We start from the raw sequence: 18,641 nt of genomic DNA, 5'->3' as shown, positions 1-18,641 counted from the left end.
CAGAGAGGCCTGAAATATGTATCATTCCAAATGTATGTATTACATTTTTAAAAATTGTATGCCATTAACATTTAATAATTTTAACATTTAATTTCAAATATGTATGTCATGTAAATTGGTGTACACCATTGTTAGCATCCACTGTATGAGAGGCCTGAAATGACCCCTGGAAAAGAACACCAGTCCTCAGAGAGGCCTGAACTATACAGTATGTCATTACAAGCTTATATATTACATTTTTAAAAACTGCATCATAAAAAGTTCAAATAAGTCATTGTGCTAGTGGTATAAAACATCTGCACTGACTGTATGAGAGGCCTGATAGATCAGGCATTGTATATTAAAGTTTTTAAATTAAAACTGTCATGTGCAAGGCAAATATTTTTTAATAATGAGGCCTGGTGTAACAGGCAGAGTTATTAACGTTTACATAAGTTATCACACTGAAAAAACTATGTTACTGTTATGCACCAACCAAATAATTTGTCAGATTGCAATTTAAGTAAGACCAAATGACATACTTGGTGCTGCTGAAGGTGGTGCAGGATAGCTGTTCCTGTGGCCAAGGTGAGCATGATGCCTGGTGCAACAGGCAACATTTTTAAACTTTACATAAATTGTTTCATTGAAACAATGTATATTACTACTAGCATGCAGAGGTGGACATTTTTATCTGTTACTGTGGCATGCTGAGTGAACCCATCAATTACCTCTTCTGCATTCGGAAAACTAATAGTTTTCTTCTACAGAAAATCACATATGCAGTGGCCACAGAATGATGTACCACCACAACCCCAGTACATCTTACCTCTTAGGTACCTAGTACCTTAGATGAACATTAGATTTGGATATAGCAGCCACACTAGGTAAGGCCTGAAAAATTGAGCAGTTACCTGGCTAAATATTAAAAATAGCAGCCACACTAGGTTAGGCCTGAAAAAAATGAGCAGTTACCTGCCTAAACATTTGAAAAAAACAGCCACATTAGGTGAGGCCAGTAAAATTGAGCAATTTGCTGCTGAATAACTATTTGACTTGCAGCCTCTGTATGAGACAGAGGCCAGAAAACTAAGCTATTAATTGCTGAAGAAATATTTGAATGTCAGGCTCATGCGCCATGCACCAGGGCCTGCTTTAATTGGCTTTACCCAGGGGGGGTAAAGCCAATTAAAGCAGGACCAAAAAACATACTTGGTGGTGATGGAAGGGCAGGATAGGTGTGCCTGTGGCCAAGCTGGACATGAGGCATGGAGTAACTGGCATGTATCAGGGATATATAAATATATATATATATATATATATATATATATATATATATATATATATCACCTTCAGCAGCAAATATCCCTGTTCTTGCAGGTGGGGAAGTGTTACTGGCACCACTTTGGGTGGAAATGGCAATCCAATTCAGTTGGTGGGGCTGTGGTGGTGGAGGATGAGGAGAGTGCAGGTTCCCATATGCAGTGTTGCTTCTTTACAGAGCCCCCCATATCATGTACCATGTGGGCTGGTATAGCTTATTATGGCGGAGCCCCATACAGGTTGACTTAACCATCCTGGCTATACCAGCCTGTATGGGTGAGAGTTGATTAAAGAAAGCTGTGGGGGGGTGGGGGGGTTGTGTTATATTGAAAAAAAATGGTGGAATCTAGGAGCCCCCTTTAATGAAAGGACCTTCAGATGTCCATTCACTTCCAGGTAAATGGTTATAGAGGGTCACTTTTGATCCTTTACCTATTGAGTCTAGCCTAAGGAGAATGATTCTCACTATGTCCACCTAGTACACCAATGGGGTGCCCCGATGGAAGCTAAAAAGACGGTTTGGCCAGGGATCAATTGTTCTCTATCACCAGTCAGGAGGGGAGGAAATCGGTGGCAGCAGTCCTGGCAGGTCTGGCAGTTCAGTTCAAACCAGCATGAAGCTTTGTGGACCAACAGTGCCAGGATGTAGCAGCAAGTGCCTGGTAAGTGGTGGGGAGCTTTTTGGCTCTAGTGGCCGTGCATCAGATCTCCCAAGGGAGTGAGGCAACAGTGCTGTGGTGCTGAAGGGCAACTCCATAGCACAAAACCCAGCTCCCCATTACCCGCACTTAGGAGCAATGCTTAGCAAATAGCTATTATTCATTTGAGGGAGGCTCTTCTCGTTTGGACATCGCTCAGGTGAAGCCGGCAATAGAATTTTCTGGTAAACAATTTTCAAGCCCACACATTTCAAGCTTCTTATCAACACCAATTACATATGGCCTCCTGTGTCCACATGAGGAAGTGGGACTTTGAAGTGTTCTAAATTTAGCAAACATAACTAAACAAAGTATTTTTCAATTTGAAAAGTTCCACTTAGGTGTTGTTTACATCAGCAAACGGAGGTAGCTTTGTATTATACTGTAACACATGGACGGCCTCCACAAGTGATATTCTTTGTAGTGCAGACTCAATCATTTACTACATTTACAGACTCAATCATTTACAATTGCAAAAATGCATATAGCTGTACAATAACACACTGCACAGCATCACAGCGCTTTCATGTGAATATCGGAAACAGGTCATCTATTCAATATAAAGTATCCTTTAAGTGAGTCAATTTAATACGGTAAAGGTACAGTATGTGCAGAATATGTGATCCCCATTTTAACCCCCCAAAATATAAAAATGTATCTATTACTGACATAACCTTTTAATATAATAACCTTATTATAATCACCTTGGCTTACATTCCATTTTACTCTGGCCATTATGCATATTGTGTAAACTATATGGTTTATGCTGCCCCCACTGTGTATTTTATTACTTTCAAAACTAAACTTTTCAGCTTTCATTCTATTTATGTTTTTCACCTGATCTGCACTTGGTTATTGCAGCAGTTTGTCCCTGCATTGTTGTGTTGTATTATTGGTTATCTGAAAGGATAGCAGCCCATTACAGAGGATGAAGCCATAATAGTGTAGTACGACTGGGAATTCATTAACACTAATTACTTTTAGCACTTTCAAAAAAATGCCAGAAAACTGAATTTGTTTTGGATAATGTGATTAATGAAGCGTAACAAAAAATCTGTAGGAACTAAGTGCATTTTTCATTGTAGAGCCTTAATATTGACTAGTGAATAATTTCATCAATAGTCAATGATTTTCTGCATTAAAGACATATTGAAGAGCATTATTGTGCTGCTTTTATGGCCATAGGCCTTTAGCTAATAAACATTCATTCTTTTTACACAAGAACAATTTGATTCTTCAAGTAAATATGCACCTGTTCGGTATACATGTTTATTGTTTTTGTACATGTATATTACAAATTAAAGTTTAAATGTTATAATGTATTATTATAGTCATTTTATAGTTAAAGGACAACCGAGGTGACATGTGACATGATGAGATAGACATGGGTATGTACAGTGCCAAGCACACAAATAACTAGACTGTGTTCCTTTTTTTCTTACTATGCCTGAAAGAGTTAAACATCAGGTATGCAAGTGACAGTTTCTGTCCTGGTCGGGAGCGGGTCGGACTGGGTCAGACATAAGCCTCACTGATAAGTAATTACAGCCATAAAATACTTTCCTGTCAGCAACTGGCCTCTGAGAGCAGGAAAGGGATAAAAAGGGTCAATAATTCATAGATTTGAGCTCTAGTATACTTCAATGACGGTGTCATTGAGCAGATACAATGAAACAATAAAATCTTAAAACTAGAATTACGCCGTGGGTAGTGGCAGGCGGCGGCAATCAAGGTAGACACTCAGCTAGCAAAGTGCTAGCTGCGTGTATTAAAAAAAAATTATGAAAATCTGCCCACCAGGGCCTGAGCAGCGCCCTCCGGCGGTAATGGACGAGCCAAGCTCGTCATTACCGTCAAGGAGGTAAATGATAAGTGTGGTGTTGTGTTTTAACAGTGCATATAACAAAGAATTATACACGCTTCCGTTTATATTCACCAAACTCTTTAAAACTGAACATGTGCAAGTTATTTACCTCTTTAATGTAAACTTGAAACAAATGAAAGGTTGACTTTCGCTAACCTTTGGCTTCTTCCAGCCCTACGTAGTCTATTGGGTCCCTAGATGTCCTCCCGGTCCCCTCTGTTGTTCTGCAGTCAGTCTGCACGCCTGCTGGGTCATGGTGTACTGCACATGCACTGTCCTTGCTGCACTCCTCCTGTCAAGCTGGGGGTGGGCTGTCGGAAAGATGGTGGTGGTGGCCACAGAGCTTCTGAACACTTTGGGGGGAAAAAACATGGCAGTTTTGAGGGGTGGGGCAGAGCTTTACAAGTCTATTGATATAGAGGTGAGCACTGGAGTTATTATTCTTTTTGCTTACTGATCTTGGCAGAACAAAGCTGTACATTAATTGTTTTACGTTTTTGAATATTGGTACTCTTTCACAGCATATCCTGTGCCGATACGCTGTGCCCATCACAAGGTCTATTGCTCTGTTCTCACTATGCACTATTGTGCATCAAGTTCACCGTTGCTACCACTGCTTGTGTTCACTACTGCCACCACCACTAGTGACAAGTGCTGCAATATTGATAGGAGCCATGACAAAAGCATAATCAACTGCTGGGCTCCCCATTGGATTAAAAGAAGTCAATAGGAATCCTCACACTACTAAGAGGATCATTTGTAATGGTCATCTCAGTGGTGGACCAATCAGAGTCATCCCTGATAGGAAGGTTTCCTATTGGTCTGTTTCAAACCAGTGGGGAAACCCAGTGGTTTATGCTTCTACTGGCGCTTTCATACTTATTGCAGTGCTTGCCCCTGGTGGCCGCAGTGAACCCAAGTGGCAGCAATTCAGTTAGAATTGATTCTGCATGAAAATATTTTCACTCTTCATTTTTTTTTAGTTAACTGTTAGAAGGTACAACCTTTGCTTATTTCTCTACCAATATATATATTTCTTAACTAACACAGTTCAAAAATAGTTTTCTTCTGGCACTACCACTATTTTGGAAACTTTTTCTAGCCATTAGCCAATTGTTACTTTTTAAGTATTAAAATTAATGACGCTTTAGTGGCTTAATTAAGGGAAAAGTGTATTATTTACAAAAATAAATTTCAGCCCACAATTTGCTCATTTGCTCAATGTATTTTAATGCAGTTATAATACAGTTATATTATAATGGAGTTATAATACATTTCTAATTTACTCACATGAGAATATCTGAGAAATTGTCTAGTCAACTAGTTTAAATATAGATAGGTACTCTTTGATCGCTTGCACTAACATATCATTCCACTGAATTCTTTTTAGGATTTGATTCATGAACTGTTGCCCAGAGCTCCTACATTTCAATAAAAATCCCATCATCTTTTTTCATAAAAACATCACTTGTAGTGGAGCGTATTATGTCAGCATAATTGCAGCGATATAGTTGTGAGACAGTTGGCTCAGTCCCCGTTTTCAGGCAGCTGAGCACTCCTGTCCAGGAAATTAGATAGCCCTGTAACTCAGCCATATTTTACTAGGTTCCTCAAGGATCTTAAATATTATTTTTTTTAAGTAAAAAAAGACAAACTTCTTAAAAGTTTAACTGTTTGCCTTGTGTTGTGCAGGGTACGTGTTACTAAACTTGTAGTATTATTTTATAGTTTATCTGGCCATTGCTAGTAAATTGATGGGAGTAAAGCTGGCACTAGAGAAATTGATGGGAGTAAAGCTGGCACTAGAGGGATGAGGGATATGCAAACATGGTCTTACTGCCTGAGTATATTTTAAGCAGATACTATGGACATAAACATGCCTAGTATGATTGCTTACCAGAGAGCAATGTTCATTGCTGTTCACATCCTGATTAGTGATGATCATAATATTTTATGATATTACGAACGCGGCTGACGTAATTGGTTTTTCATGTCAATTGCAAAAAACATTCACACAAACCAGAAACAATTGGGAACAAGTCAAAAAAGGATTTTTAAAAATTCAAAGAAAAAAATGTTTTTTAACCACTTGAGCCCCAGGGGTTTATACCTCCCTAGTGACCAGGCCATTTTTTACAATTTGGCAGTCGGCACGTCACAACTTTATTGGCTTGTTGCTCGGTCATACAACTTAACACCCAAATGACGTTTACCTCCTTTTTTTTCCCTCTCAAATAGAGCTTTCTATTTGGTGGTATTTCATTGTTGCTGCTATTTTTTTTTTTAATTAATAAAACAAAATTTTTGCAAAAAAAAAAAATTCTTTTCCATCCTCCTCAAATTGGCCCTACACTATATATGCATAGACATATGCCTATGGTAGGGTTTCGATTTTGAGCCCCTCCAAGGGACAATTAAATGACAAAACTATACTCTGCACAGCGCTGCGTAAGATGACGGCGCTATATAAATATTTAAATAAGTAATTACTAAAAAAAACTGCATGCCAGCACTGATCAGCAGCTGGCAGACTGATTGCTGGGGTCCGCAGTGCATAGTGAGGGGAGCTCGTGCCTCGCTAGATGACATCAATAGGCATCCAGGAGGCATGAGAGAGCCGCTCTCCCACCACCACCCTGCATTAGGCGGACAGGAAGCGGTTAAACTCAATAGAATTACATTTTGCTGCACTATACTTTTAAAGTGAACCTTAACTGAAAACAAAAAGTAAGTTTCACTTACCTGGAGCTTTGACCAGCCCCCTGTGTCATCACACTGAGTTTAAAAAAACGTAACAAATTTCATGCAAAATTAAAAAATTACGAATTTAGATTCAAAATTACAATTATGTGAAATGAGAGCTCAACACTAATCCTGAGGTTGCAAAGAAGCCCAAAGTATTCAACATGTTGGTATTTTTTAATCATCAAAAATGTTTTGGGACTCCTAATATTCCAATACAACCAATTGGCTCATGCATTGAAGCAACAAAAATGTTCTACTGATTTTCAGTTGTCCCCCACCCCTATATTTAATTTGACTGGTCAAACTACATCCAGAAGTGGTTTCATCTCTTCTTATTATGCATACCTTCTAAATATATTTTTGGAAAAAATATCCTATTAAGCGTTTTAAGGGCTGGATGCATGATCTTGGAGATTTGAGTGAGGAAGAATGGGGAGACATTCTTCAAGCTATTCCCTTGGTGTCTACTAATGCAACACAAAAATTATCTCAGCTTAAAGTAGAATATAACCCAGAATTTCTTCTTTGATCTAATACATTATTCTCACCATATTATATACAAAGAGCATTATTTTTTTTTACTAGAACATCATTCAAAGGGTTAAACACAGGCTTTAGAAGCTTCAGTTCCTGCACAGCCTGCTGCATCCGAATGTTAAACAATGTTATCTTGTGTTTACTTAAATGTATCAAGTAAGGAATGTGACACAGTCTCTGACTGTGGAGAAGCTCCCGGAGACAGACAGAGGCCTGGTGCACACCAAAAACCGCTAGCAGATCCGCAAAATGCTAGCAGATTTTGAAACGCTTTTTCTTCTTTCTCTGTAGCGTTTCAGCTAGCATTTTGTGGTTTTGTGTAGCATTTTTGGTGTAGTAGATTTCATGTATTGTTACAGTAAAGCTGTTACTGACAGCTACTGTAACAAAAAACGCCTGGCAAACCGCTCTGAAGTGCCGTTTTTCAGAGCGGTTTGCGTTTTTCCTATACTTAACATTGAGGCAGAAACGCATCCGCAATCCAAAATCTGCAGCAGCCCGGGAGTATGCGTTGCTGCAAAACGCCTCCCGCTCTGGTGTACACCAGCCCATTGAAATACATTACCCTAACGGATCCGCACCCGCAAGCGGATCGCAAACCGCAGCCGAACCGCTCTGGTGTGCACTAGGCCAAAGAGTCAAGGCATGTCTGCCTGCCTGAATGAATGAATACAAGCAGTTATTAATAAAATGTAAAGTCAGCTCACAAAGCAAAAAACTGTACTTTTGGGAAGCTATAACTTATAAATGAATAATAATACTTGTGCACAAATGCAAATATGATAACCGTATGGCATATAAAAAATAGGAAAACATGTTTTTATTAAATATTATGTCCAGATTTTAAACCGCTTTAGTATAGTGCATAGGAACTGATTGACTCCAAAAAGGTTGTATGCGATGGGTCGGAGTGATGACCCTATATGTGCTTGATGCTGTAGAGACTATCATGACCTTTTGGACATGTTCTGGAAATGCCCCAAATTGCATAGGTCCTGGAACGAGGTTATAGGCGCATTAGATACTGTGACTGGTTCTGCCATCCCAAGAATGGCTAAGTGTGTTTTGGGCTTGATCTCAAACTTGGATATGGCAGAACATGTTCACATTTTGGTCCCATGGGCTGTGTTCCAAGCTAGGAAATTGATTTTATTATTTTGGAAACAGCCAACCTTTCCTATAGCTAATGATTGGTTGTCACACATAAACACTTATTTAAAAATTAAAAAAAAATATGCTCACAGAGGGGCTCCTCACAAATTCTAAAAGATATGGGCTCCCAAGCTCAATACCCCTGGGCTCACAGAACTTGACTTGGTTAGAGGTAGATTATTTACTGGTACACACTAACTTTGAGGTCTGAGAATGTCCTGCAGCGTTAGCAATATACTATGCTTGCTAAGATCCAGTATATAGGACTACAGGGTGTATGAAGCCATGTTACATTTTTATTATTGCTACAGGTTTTTTTTTAGCGTAGTATACTTCTTTGTTGGCACACTGCTGCACTTTATATTTTGGCATATGCTTGTTATAACAATGCTGTTTTTCACATAAAGGCTGATTTTCCCACACTTGATTTCATATGTGGAATCAAAGCCTATTAAAATCAATTGGCTGCGTCTGAATTGCTTGTTCTCCCTAAGAAATAGTGCCGGCTGCCGTTTTCCACGATCCGCATCCGAATCCATAAAGCCGTTCATGGTTATAGTCTTTCAACTGTGGCTTCCCAACAACCCAGTGGAAATCACAAAGTGGAAAGAGAAATGCTCCACCTATGTATTTAGAGAGTTTAGCCTGTCTAATTCCCGCTCTTCTGTAACTGATCACCACTGTAATTTGATCTCTCAGCTGTGTCAGCTCAGGAATCTCCTCTGCCAATGGCAGAGCAACTAATTTGTAAACACAGGATGTTAACAGGATGTCTGCTTACATGAAAGTAGGAAGTAGAGACACTGCAGAATGATTACAGGATTTGTATCAGCTGTAACAAAGAAACATCATTCTTTAAAGGTTATTATGCTGTTGCACATCTTTTAGTGCAGAGAGGAAGTTCTGAATTCAGGTCCGCTGTAAACTCCGTCCTTTCATGCCGGAGTATCTTCTTGTCTTCTTCATCATGGCTGGAGATCTTATTTAAGAAGAGGAGTGTTCATATAAACAGTGAGCATGATTCCTGATCAAAACGAGTACAACTAAGAGATGTGGAACACAATGAAACTATGAGCCTAATCAATGAAGTTCCCATTGCTTGGATTTCCTGAATTGTCCCCCAGCTTTGCTGTTTGGTTTTTCTACAAGAAATAGTCTGCAATGCCATACTTCACTGTATATTTTCTCCATGATATATTTATGAACTCAATGTTATATATGTATTATTGGAAGGTTTAAAGCCTTTCATCATTTTCAACAGTCTACATCTTTGTGGGTTTTAATGGTGTTCGTAATTTATGTATGTAGGATAAATCTTTCTAACCAGCTGTGCAAGTGTGCACATAGGACCTGTAAATGAAGAATAGCTAATGGAGGTTTTATATGTTTGTGCTGTTTTATTTATGATCTAGCATTTCAGCTAAATGTTTGTTTTGTTCTGGTCTAAAGTACACAGGAGAGGGAGGGGGTTAATTACAGTACCTTGAGATTTATCTGTTGTTTAAAAAAAATCACCTTATTTTTGACATAGTGGGCTTAATTTGCAAGAGTAACATGCGGTGAAGTTAACTGCGTTTACTTTAAAGCGGACCTGAACTCAGAACTTCCTCTCAGCTCCGAAGCATAAGCAACAGCATAATAACCTTCAAAGAAAAACATTTCTTTTTTACAGCTGATACAAAGCCTTCAATAAATCTGCAGTGTTTCTACTTCCAGCTTTCGTGGGAGCAGACCTATTGTTAACATCCTGTACTTTTCTGCCGTATCTGCCATGGCAGTCAGCTGACACAGGGGAGAGATTACATTACAATTTGTGATTAGACACAGATGAGGGGGATTAGACAGGCTAAACTCTCTAAATACATACAGGGTGCATTTCTCTATGTTTTCCTTTTGTCCTGTGCTAGAATTCAGGTCCACTTTAAGGGATTAGTGAATTTATATTATAACTATATCAAACACACTCCCAATTACCCCTTGATCTTTAAGGCATTCATGATGTGTTGATGATTTTATTCCCCAATCTGAGAGCCAATTTTTACACATTCCAGCAGTGTGTACCTATATCCAGCAGAAATATTTGTTGATGCTGCCTGTCAGTATGATCATTTCCACAGGGGAGGTTACCAACTACACTGATTCCTAGGTTGCTGTCACTTACAAAAGTATTTGAAAGCTGACAGACCTGACAGATTTTGGACTAGTCCATCTTCTCATGGGAGGCTTTCAGTAGTTCCTTTATTCTTTACAAAAGTACTCCCTGGAAAGGATCTTTACAAAGATGTTGACCAGTTACACTGTACACTATTTTGGCACTTGAAAATCTCCATTTTTATGTGTATGTATTTTATAGTTTTTCGGGATAGTTGTCTTTAAAAAAAATATCACTTAGTGTGGAAGAAATGGCACTTAACACAATAAGCCCATCATGCTGCCCTCTTAACCTGACACAGTATATTGTGACCTGTCCAAAAAGTACAATTCCATACATTACAACCAAAACCAAACACCCCACCTACTCTGCTTAGCATAATGTGGATTAGATTGTGAGCCCCTCTGAGGGACAGTGACAGGACAATATACTTTGTACAGCGCTGCAGAAGATGTAGATGTATATTAAATAACAATAATGTGTAATATTTGTCATTTGTGTAATGCGTACAATTTGTATATCCTATCACTGGTTCAATATCTGACCTGGAAAATGCATACTGAAAATCCATTTTTATCTGTATACTTTTTGCATGCTGTGCTAAAAATGTTTGCAAACAATTTTTTGTAATAAACTTTGTCTTGATGTTTTTTAAAAATCATAAAAATGTTACTTTAAACTGGGACAAACAGAACCTTGCTGAAAAAGTCAGCATTGGTGTCTTACTGCACAGGCCTATATCTCAGGAAATACTGATTATTACGGCTGGCAATTTTTAGTGGAAATGGTCTCTGATCTCATTTGTCATCATATATACAACTTATATCGCTCACATTTGTGACTGGTTTGGTTTGAATTATAAACAGAATAACTGCAAGGGTCCAGATACTGATAAAATAATGTTTAGAAACATATCTACCAATACTAAGCAAGGTAAATATTGAATGTCAGAGCTGGATGTAATATGTATTGCTCTAGCTGTTCCTGGCCTCTACTGCCAAAAGGGATAATGCCATCCTTTGTCTCCTGTAAAAAGTACATTACTGGCCTCTGGCATCAGTAAATGTGCACTGCTAAAGTATATCTTCAATTACAGAAATGGGACAGTATTATTTCCCCTATGCCCAGGCAGAGATTTAAGATCTATTAATAATAGAAATATATTTTGATGCACACAAATTTGTACAAGTGCTTTTCCTACACCTACCTGATTCTGATTACCGTACTTGTTTTCATTGGGTTAAGTCAGAATAATTGTTATTTTATTTGTATAAACAATTATTTTTACTCACTTGTAAGTATTCTTTATTCACCTGAAAATTTAATACATTTCCAGAGCTCAGTTACATGGCTCATTTGCCAAAAGGAATTTGTAAAAAGGCAAACAATCGATGGGGGGGATTAGGACACTCTACTATGTCAACAGCTGTGTTGAATTCAGTCCAGTTTCCTAAACAGTGTATAGAAGGAATGTTCAATAGGTCATTAGTTCTGCATCCTTTTCAGCTAAGCAAAGCAGAATGTGGATTCTAAACAGCAGCACTGACAGTCTGATGCACTCTTTATATTATAAGTTTGTTCTCACTTCAGGTTTACTTTTAAAGAGACCCTGTACTGAAAAAAACATCCCCTGTGGATACTTGCCTTTGGAGGGGGAAGCCTTAGAGTCCCAATGAGGCTTCCCCTCCCCTGTAGCTGCAGGCAATCCAGCGCTGGCTCCACCGAAGCGTCCTGCAATCCTGGCTCGACAAGCCTGACAAGCTGGATTTATTTACCTTCCCTGGCTCCAGCGGGGGACGATGTTGTGGCTCTCAGCGTGGAAACAGAAATAGCCGATCTCTGGCGGGTCTGCTATACTATGAAGGCGCAGGTGACTTGCGCCTGCGCAGTAGAGCGGCCCGACAGCAGTCGGCTATTTCTGCCTATCTCCGAGCGGAGAGCCAATACTGCACCTGCGTGGAGTCGGGAAGGTAGATATTTACATCCCCGCTGTTTGGGGGGGGATAACGCAGCACAGCGAGATCGCTTTGGGACACAGGAGGACGGGGAAGCCTCGGTAGGATCTGGAAGCTTCCCCCACCCGAGGTGAGTACCCACAGGGGAACTTTTTCTCATTACAGGTTTTCTTTAAGTTTAGGTAAAATTTGCATACGCAGGGGTGTACCTAACTATACTTTGCTGGGCCGCACAGAAAAAATCTGCTCTCTGCCCCCCAAGTCACTATCCCCCTGGAGTCACATTATTAGTCACAGACCATAGTGTTGCTGCAAAGCAATGCATCTTAGTGCCAATCATTTTTGGCAATTAAGATGTTATAAGTGCTGTTGATGTCAATTATTGAGTTAAGATAGTGCTAAGTTAATTAGAAGCTAAAGAAAGTGATAGATATATGCTGTAGAGTCGTGGTTAGGGTTGGGGTCATAGAAAGTTGACAGGTAATATAATAGGTACACACTTTGAAATTTTCTAGCAGATTTATTGTCAGATTGATTATTTCCAGCATGCCCGATCTGATTTCCGATTGATTTCTGATCATTTTCTGATCGATTTCCATAGAAGTGAACGGAAAATGGACAGAAAACGATGTTGAAAAACCATGTTGAAAATAATCGATCTGACAATAAATCTGCCAGAAAATCTCATAGTGTGTACCTAGCATAAGACTCAAAGGGGATGGTTCACAAAGTTTACTTATTTTTCACCTTAACCTCCTCGGCTATTGCCGCTCGGGAGACTGTTAGACACGAAATCGCCATCTAATTACATGTACAGCGCTGCGATCAGGAGCAGCGCTGTACTGGGGACAGCCGTGTGCCACGGCTGTCCCCCTGGGGGACAAGAGAGCGATCGGCTCTCATAGGGTGAAGCCTATGAGAGCCGATCACCGTGATTGGCTGCCTGCAGGGAGGGAGGAAAAAAAGAATATAAAAAAAAAATGGGTAAATTTAATTAAAAAAAGAAACATAAATATTTATAAAAAAACAAACAAACAAACACTGTTGGTGGAGGGAAGGGGGGGAGGGGGGGGGATCACTCGTGTGCTGTGTTGTGCGGCCCTGCAGCTTGGCCTTAAAGCTGCAGTGGCCATTTTAGTAAAAATGTGCCTGGTCTTTAGGGGGGTTTACCACTGTGGTCCTCAAGTGGTTAAAGGAATACTATCGATTAACATGTTTTCAACTTCAATTGAGATAGGTAATGTTTGGGAAGTGCTGCTAAGTACTGGTGCATACATTTGAATTCTTAACTCTTTGTTTACTGTTATCTACCTGTTAACTTCCTTTCACACTTTTCTGATGACAATTCTGACGGCAGACTGAGCCATGAGGGGAGGGGGAATTCCCTCACAGTGCATCTGTTAATTCTGTGTGTGTGAGAGAGGAAGCTCTGCCTGTCTCTGACTGAGCTCTCTGCAGAGAGCAGAGGAAATGTATCTTATGTGCAACATAAACATTTGTAATTGTGTGTGTGAAACACAGACACCTGACAGGCTTTTAATATAACTCTGCTTCAATATTACACTGTTCTTAGCACGTCGTACTGCAGAGATTCACCTATGCAAACAAGACATTCCAAACATAGCTAAAATCTACACACAATGAATTACAGCTTTATGCTCTGATATTTAACAGGAAAAGTAGGAAAATGTTTACACAGCTACTTAGACATTACAATGTCATTTTAGAACACTTGGTTTAATAGTGTTCCTTTAAGAGTAAGGAGAGCGTATGCCTGAGATGAACAATAATGCATGAGATAAACAAATAAGGAAATATAATTCATAGGATAAACATTTAGGGAGAGATTAACCATAAGTTAAGTCAGATAAGGATCCACATGCAATTCACTTTTTCACCTGAGTTTTCTTCTAGGTGATATTTTCATAACTTGTAAATAAATTGCATTTTTAATCAGTGGCAAGCAAGAAAATACTCAAAATAATTTTGATAATAGTTTTTTAACTACTTTTTGGTACTTTTTCAATTCCAAAATGCTGAAAACTTATTTTAAATACAAGATGAAAAATTATATCCTAGGAGAAAACTCAGGAGAAAAGGTGAATTGCATATGGGCCCAGGAGAGCTAAATCATGAGTTATGTCATTTAAGGAGAGATAAATTGTGAGTTAATAAATAAAGTGAGATAATTCAACAGAAAAGCTTTGTGAATCAGACCCAAATACAGGTTAATGTTAAGGTGACAGGGTTAGTTAAAAACAGCTGGTTAGTGCTTTTCATGAAGATGAAGTAATATTCATCCTATGTACACACTCAAAACCATTGTTTGTGATTCAGAATCAGAACTCCAGTTCAGTTGGCTAAATGGGGCCTTATTCCTACAGATTTTCACTGTAAGGGATGCCAGCAGCCAGCTGATCAAGCCCACTGCTGGTGGCACTTTCAACTAGTCTCGGAATTTTGGGGAGTCTGTTTCACACTTGCATCTGATGTCATGGGAGTGTTCTTCCACAAGCCTCTCCCTTCTTTGAATAAATATTACAACTGTCTTTTAGGCCACCTACGTAACACAACTGAAACGTTATTGGCCACAACTTGGAGTTTAGCTCCACCTTCTCGAGATGATCCAATTAATTAAGTCCAGACAACCTCTTGTATAATATGGAAACAATGACCTCTTCTCTAAAGGGGCCCATACACCTAACGATTTTCCCGCCGAAATATGGCCGTTTCGATCACAGTGATCGAAACGGCCGTGAAATCACAGCGCGCACCGCTGACAGAACGATGAATTACCATCCGAAATCCATCGTTCCCGTCGACTCCCATCGATCCATCCGTGCGGAAGATTTTTCTTGATCGCCGGCGGGTCGGGAGTGCGTCGATAGCGGCGTTCGAATGCCCGACGACCGACGCAATACAACGGAGATACATTACCTGCTCCACCGGCGCGAGTCCCCGCTGTCACCGCTTTCACCTCCCGGCTGGCATCTTTTCTGCATCATGACATCCAACATAACTTCCTGTGTCACTGCAGTGACAGCGGAAGTACAAATAGAGGGCGCTCTATTTGAACTTCCGCTGTCACTGGAGTGACAGAAAGTTATACGCGGATGCCGGATGTGTGATGCAGAAGGTGATGGGAATAGATGCCAGCCGGGAGCCGATGCAGAGAAGATGCCGGGACCAGGCGGAGAAGAAGACAGCGGTGGACCAGGGGACTCGCGTTGGCCGGAACAGGTAATGTATGCAGGGGGGGGGGGGGGGGCGGCAGCAGCGGCAGCTCCACAGATTGTGATCGGTTTCAGGCTGAAATCGATTCACAATCTGTTTGCAGTAAGGTGGCCATACGATCCCTCTCTGATCAGATTTGATCAGAGAGGGATCTATCTTTTGGTCATATCTGATGGCAAATCGACCAGTGTATGGCCACCTTAACCACTTCCCGACCGCCGTATATACAAATGGCGGCCGGGAAGTGCACCCCGCAAGGACCGCTGTATAGACAAACGGCGGCGGTCCTTGTAGGGGCATGGGCGGAGCGATTGCGTCATCAGTGACGCGATCCTCCGCCTCCGCCTGGCGCCGCTCACCCGCCGCAACATCCCGCCGGCCATACGGAAGCGCCGGCGGGATGTTAACCCGACGATCGCCGCATACAAAGTGTATAATACACTTTGTAATGTTTACAAAGTGTATTATACAGGCTGCCTCCTACCCTGGTGGTCCCAGTGTCCGAGGGACCACCAGGGCAGGCTGCAGCCACACTAGTCTGCACCAAGCACACTGATTTCCCCCCCCCCCTGCCCCAGATCGCCCACAGCACCCATCAGACCCCCCCTGCCCACCCCCCAGACCCCTGTTTGCACCCAATCACCCCCCTAATCACCCATCAATCACTCCCTGTCACTAACTGTCAACGCTATTTTTTTTTATCCCCCCCCTGCCCCCTGCTCACGCCTGATCATCCCCCCACCCCTCAGATTCTCCCCAGACCCCCCCCCAGACCCCCCCACCCCATGTACTGTATGCATCTATCCCCCCTGATCACCTGTCAATCACCTGTCAATCACCTGTCAATCACCCATCAATCACCCCCTGTCACTGCCACCCATCAATCAGCCCCTAACCTGCCCCTTGCGGGCAATCTGATCACCCACCCACACCAATAGATCGCCCGCAGATCCGACATCAGATCACCACCCAAGTGCAGCGTTTACATCTATTCTCTCCTCTAAACACCCACTAATTACCCATCAATCACCCATCAATCACCCCCTATCACCACCTGTCACTGTTACCCATCAGATCAGACCCTAATCTGCCCCTTGCGGGCACCCAATCACCCGCCTACACGCTCAGATTGCCCTCAGACCCCCCCTTATCAATTCGCCAGGGCATTATTTACATCTGTCCTTCCCTGTAATAACCCACTGATCACCTGTCAATCACCCATCAATCACCCCCTGTCACTGCCACCCATCAATCACCCCCTGTCACTGCCACCCATCAATCAGCCCCTAACCTGCCCCTTGCGGGCAATCTGATCACCCACCCACACCAATAGATCGCCCGCAGATCCGACATCAGATCACCACCCAAGCGCAGTGTTTACATCTATTCTCTCCTCTAAACACCCACTAATTACCCATCAATCACCCATCAATCATCCCCTATCACCACCTGTCACTGTTACCCATCAGATCAGACCCTAATCTGCCCCTTGCAGGCACCCAATCACCCGCCTACACGCTCAGATTGCCCTCAGACCCCCCCTTATCAATTCGCCAGGGCATTATTTACATCTGTCCTTCCCTGTAATAACCCACTGATCACCTGTCAATCACCCATCAATCCCCCCCTGTCACTGCCACCCATCAATCACCCCCTGTCACTGCCACCCATCAATCAGCCCCTAACCTGCCCCTTGCGGGCAATCTGATCACCCACCCACACCAATAGATCGCCCGCAGATCCGACATCAGATCACCTCCCAAGTGCAGTGTTTACATCTCTTCTCTCCTCTAAACACCCACTAATTACCCATCAATCACCCATCAATCACCCCCTATCACCACCTGTCACTGTTACCCATCAGATCAGACCCTAATCTGCCCCTTGCGGGCACCCAATCACCCGCCTACACGCTCAGATTGCCCTCAGACCCCCCCTTATCAATTCGCCAGTGCAATATTTACATCTGTTCTCCCCTGTAATAACCCACTGATTACCTGTCAATCACCTGTCAATCACCTATCAATCACCCCCTGTCACTGCCACCCATCAATCACCCCCTGTCACTGCCACCCATCAATCACACCCTGTCACTGCCACCCATCAATCACCCGCTGTCACTGCCACCCATCAATCAGCCCCTAACCTGCCCCTTGTGGGCAATCTGATCACCCACACCAATAGATCGCCTGCAGATCCGACGTCCGATCACCTCCCAAGTGCAGTGTTTACATCTGTTCTCTACCCTAAACACCCACTAATTACCCATCAATCACCCTCTGTCACTGCTACCTATCAGATTAGACCCCTATCTGCCCCTAGGGCACTCAATCACCCGCCCACACCCTCAGAATGCTCTCAGACCCCAGCCCTGATCACCTCGCCAGTGCATTGCTTGCATCTATTCCCCCCTCTAATCACACCTTGAGACACCCATCAATCACCTCCTGTCACCCCCTAACACACCTACCCATCAGATCAGGCCCTAATTTGCCCCGTGTGGGCTCCTGATCACTCGGCCAAACCCTCAGACCCCCTTCCAATCACCTCCCCAGTGCATTGATTGCATCTATTTTCCCCTCTAACCACCCCTTGAGACACCCATCAATCACCTCCTGTCACCCCCCTAGCACTCCTATCCATCAGATCAGGCCCAATACAACCTGCCATCTAAAAGGCCACCCTGCTTATGACCAGTTCCACAAAATTCGCCCCCTCATAGACCACCTGTCATCAAAATTTGCAGATGCTTATACCCCGGAACAGTCATTTTGAGACATTTGGTTTCCAGACTACTCACGGCTTTGGGCCCGTAAAATGCCAGGGCGGTATAGAAACCCCACAAGTGACCCCATTTTAGAAAAAAAGACACCCCAAGGTATTCTGTTAGGTGTATGACGAGTTCATAGAAGATTTTATTTTTTGTCAAAAGTTAGCGGAAATTGATTTTTATTGTTTTTTTTTCACAAAGTGTAATTTTTCACTAGCTTGTGACAAAAAAT

General features: G+C 41.9%; 1 protein-coding gene across 6 annotated transcripts in view; it reads left to right on the top strand.

The window, feature by feature from the left end:
* Nucleotides 1-18,641, top strand: part of NEK10 (NIMA related kinase 10) — a 357,380-nt gene that overhangs the window by 241,774 nt on the left and 96,965 nt on the right. The gene's annotated exons all lie outside the window — the stretch shown is intronic.

The sequence above is a fragment of the Hyperolius riggenbachi genome, chromosome 5, assembly GCF_040937935.1.
Source record: "Hyperolius riggenbachi isolate aHypRig1 chromosome 5, aHypRig1.pri, whole genome shotgun sequence".
NCBI classification, from domain to species: domain Eukaryota; kingdom Metazoa; phylum Chordata; class Amphibia; order Anura; family Hyperoliidae; genus Hyperolius; species Hyperolius riggenbachi.
The sequence above is the reverse complement of the archived record's forward strand: the minus strand, read 5'-3'. Positions and strand labels throughout refer to the sequence as shown.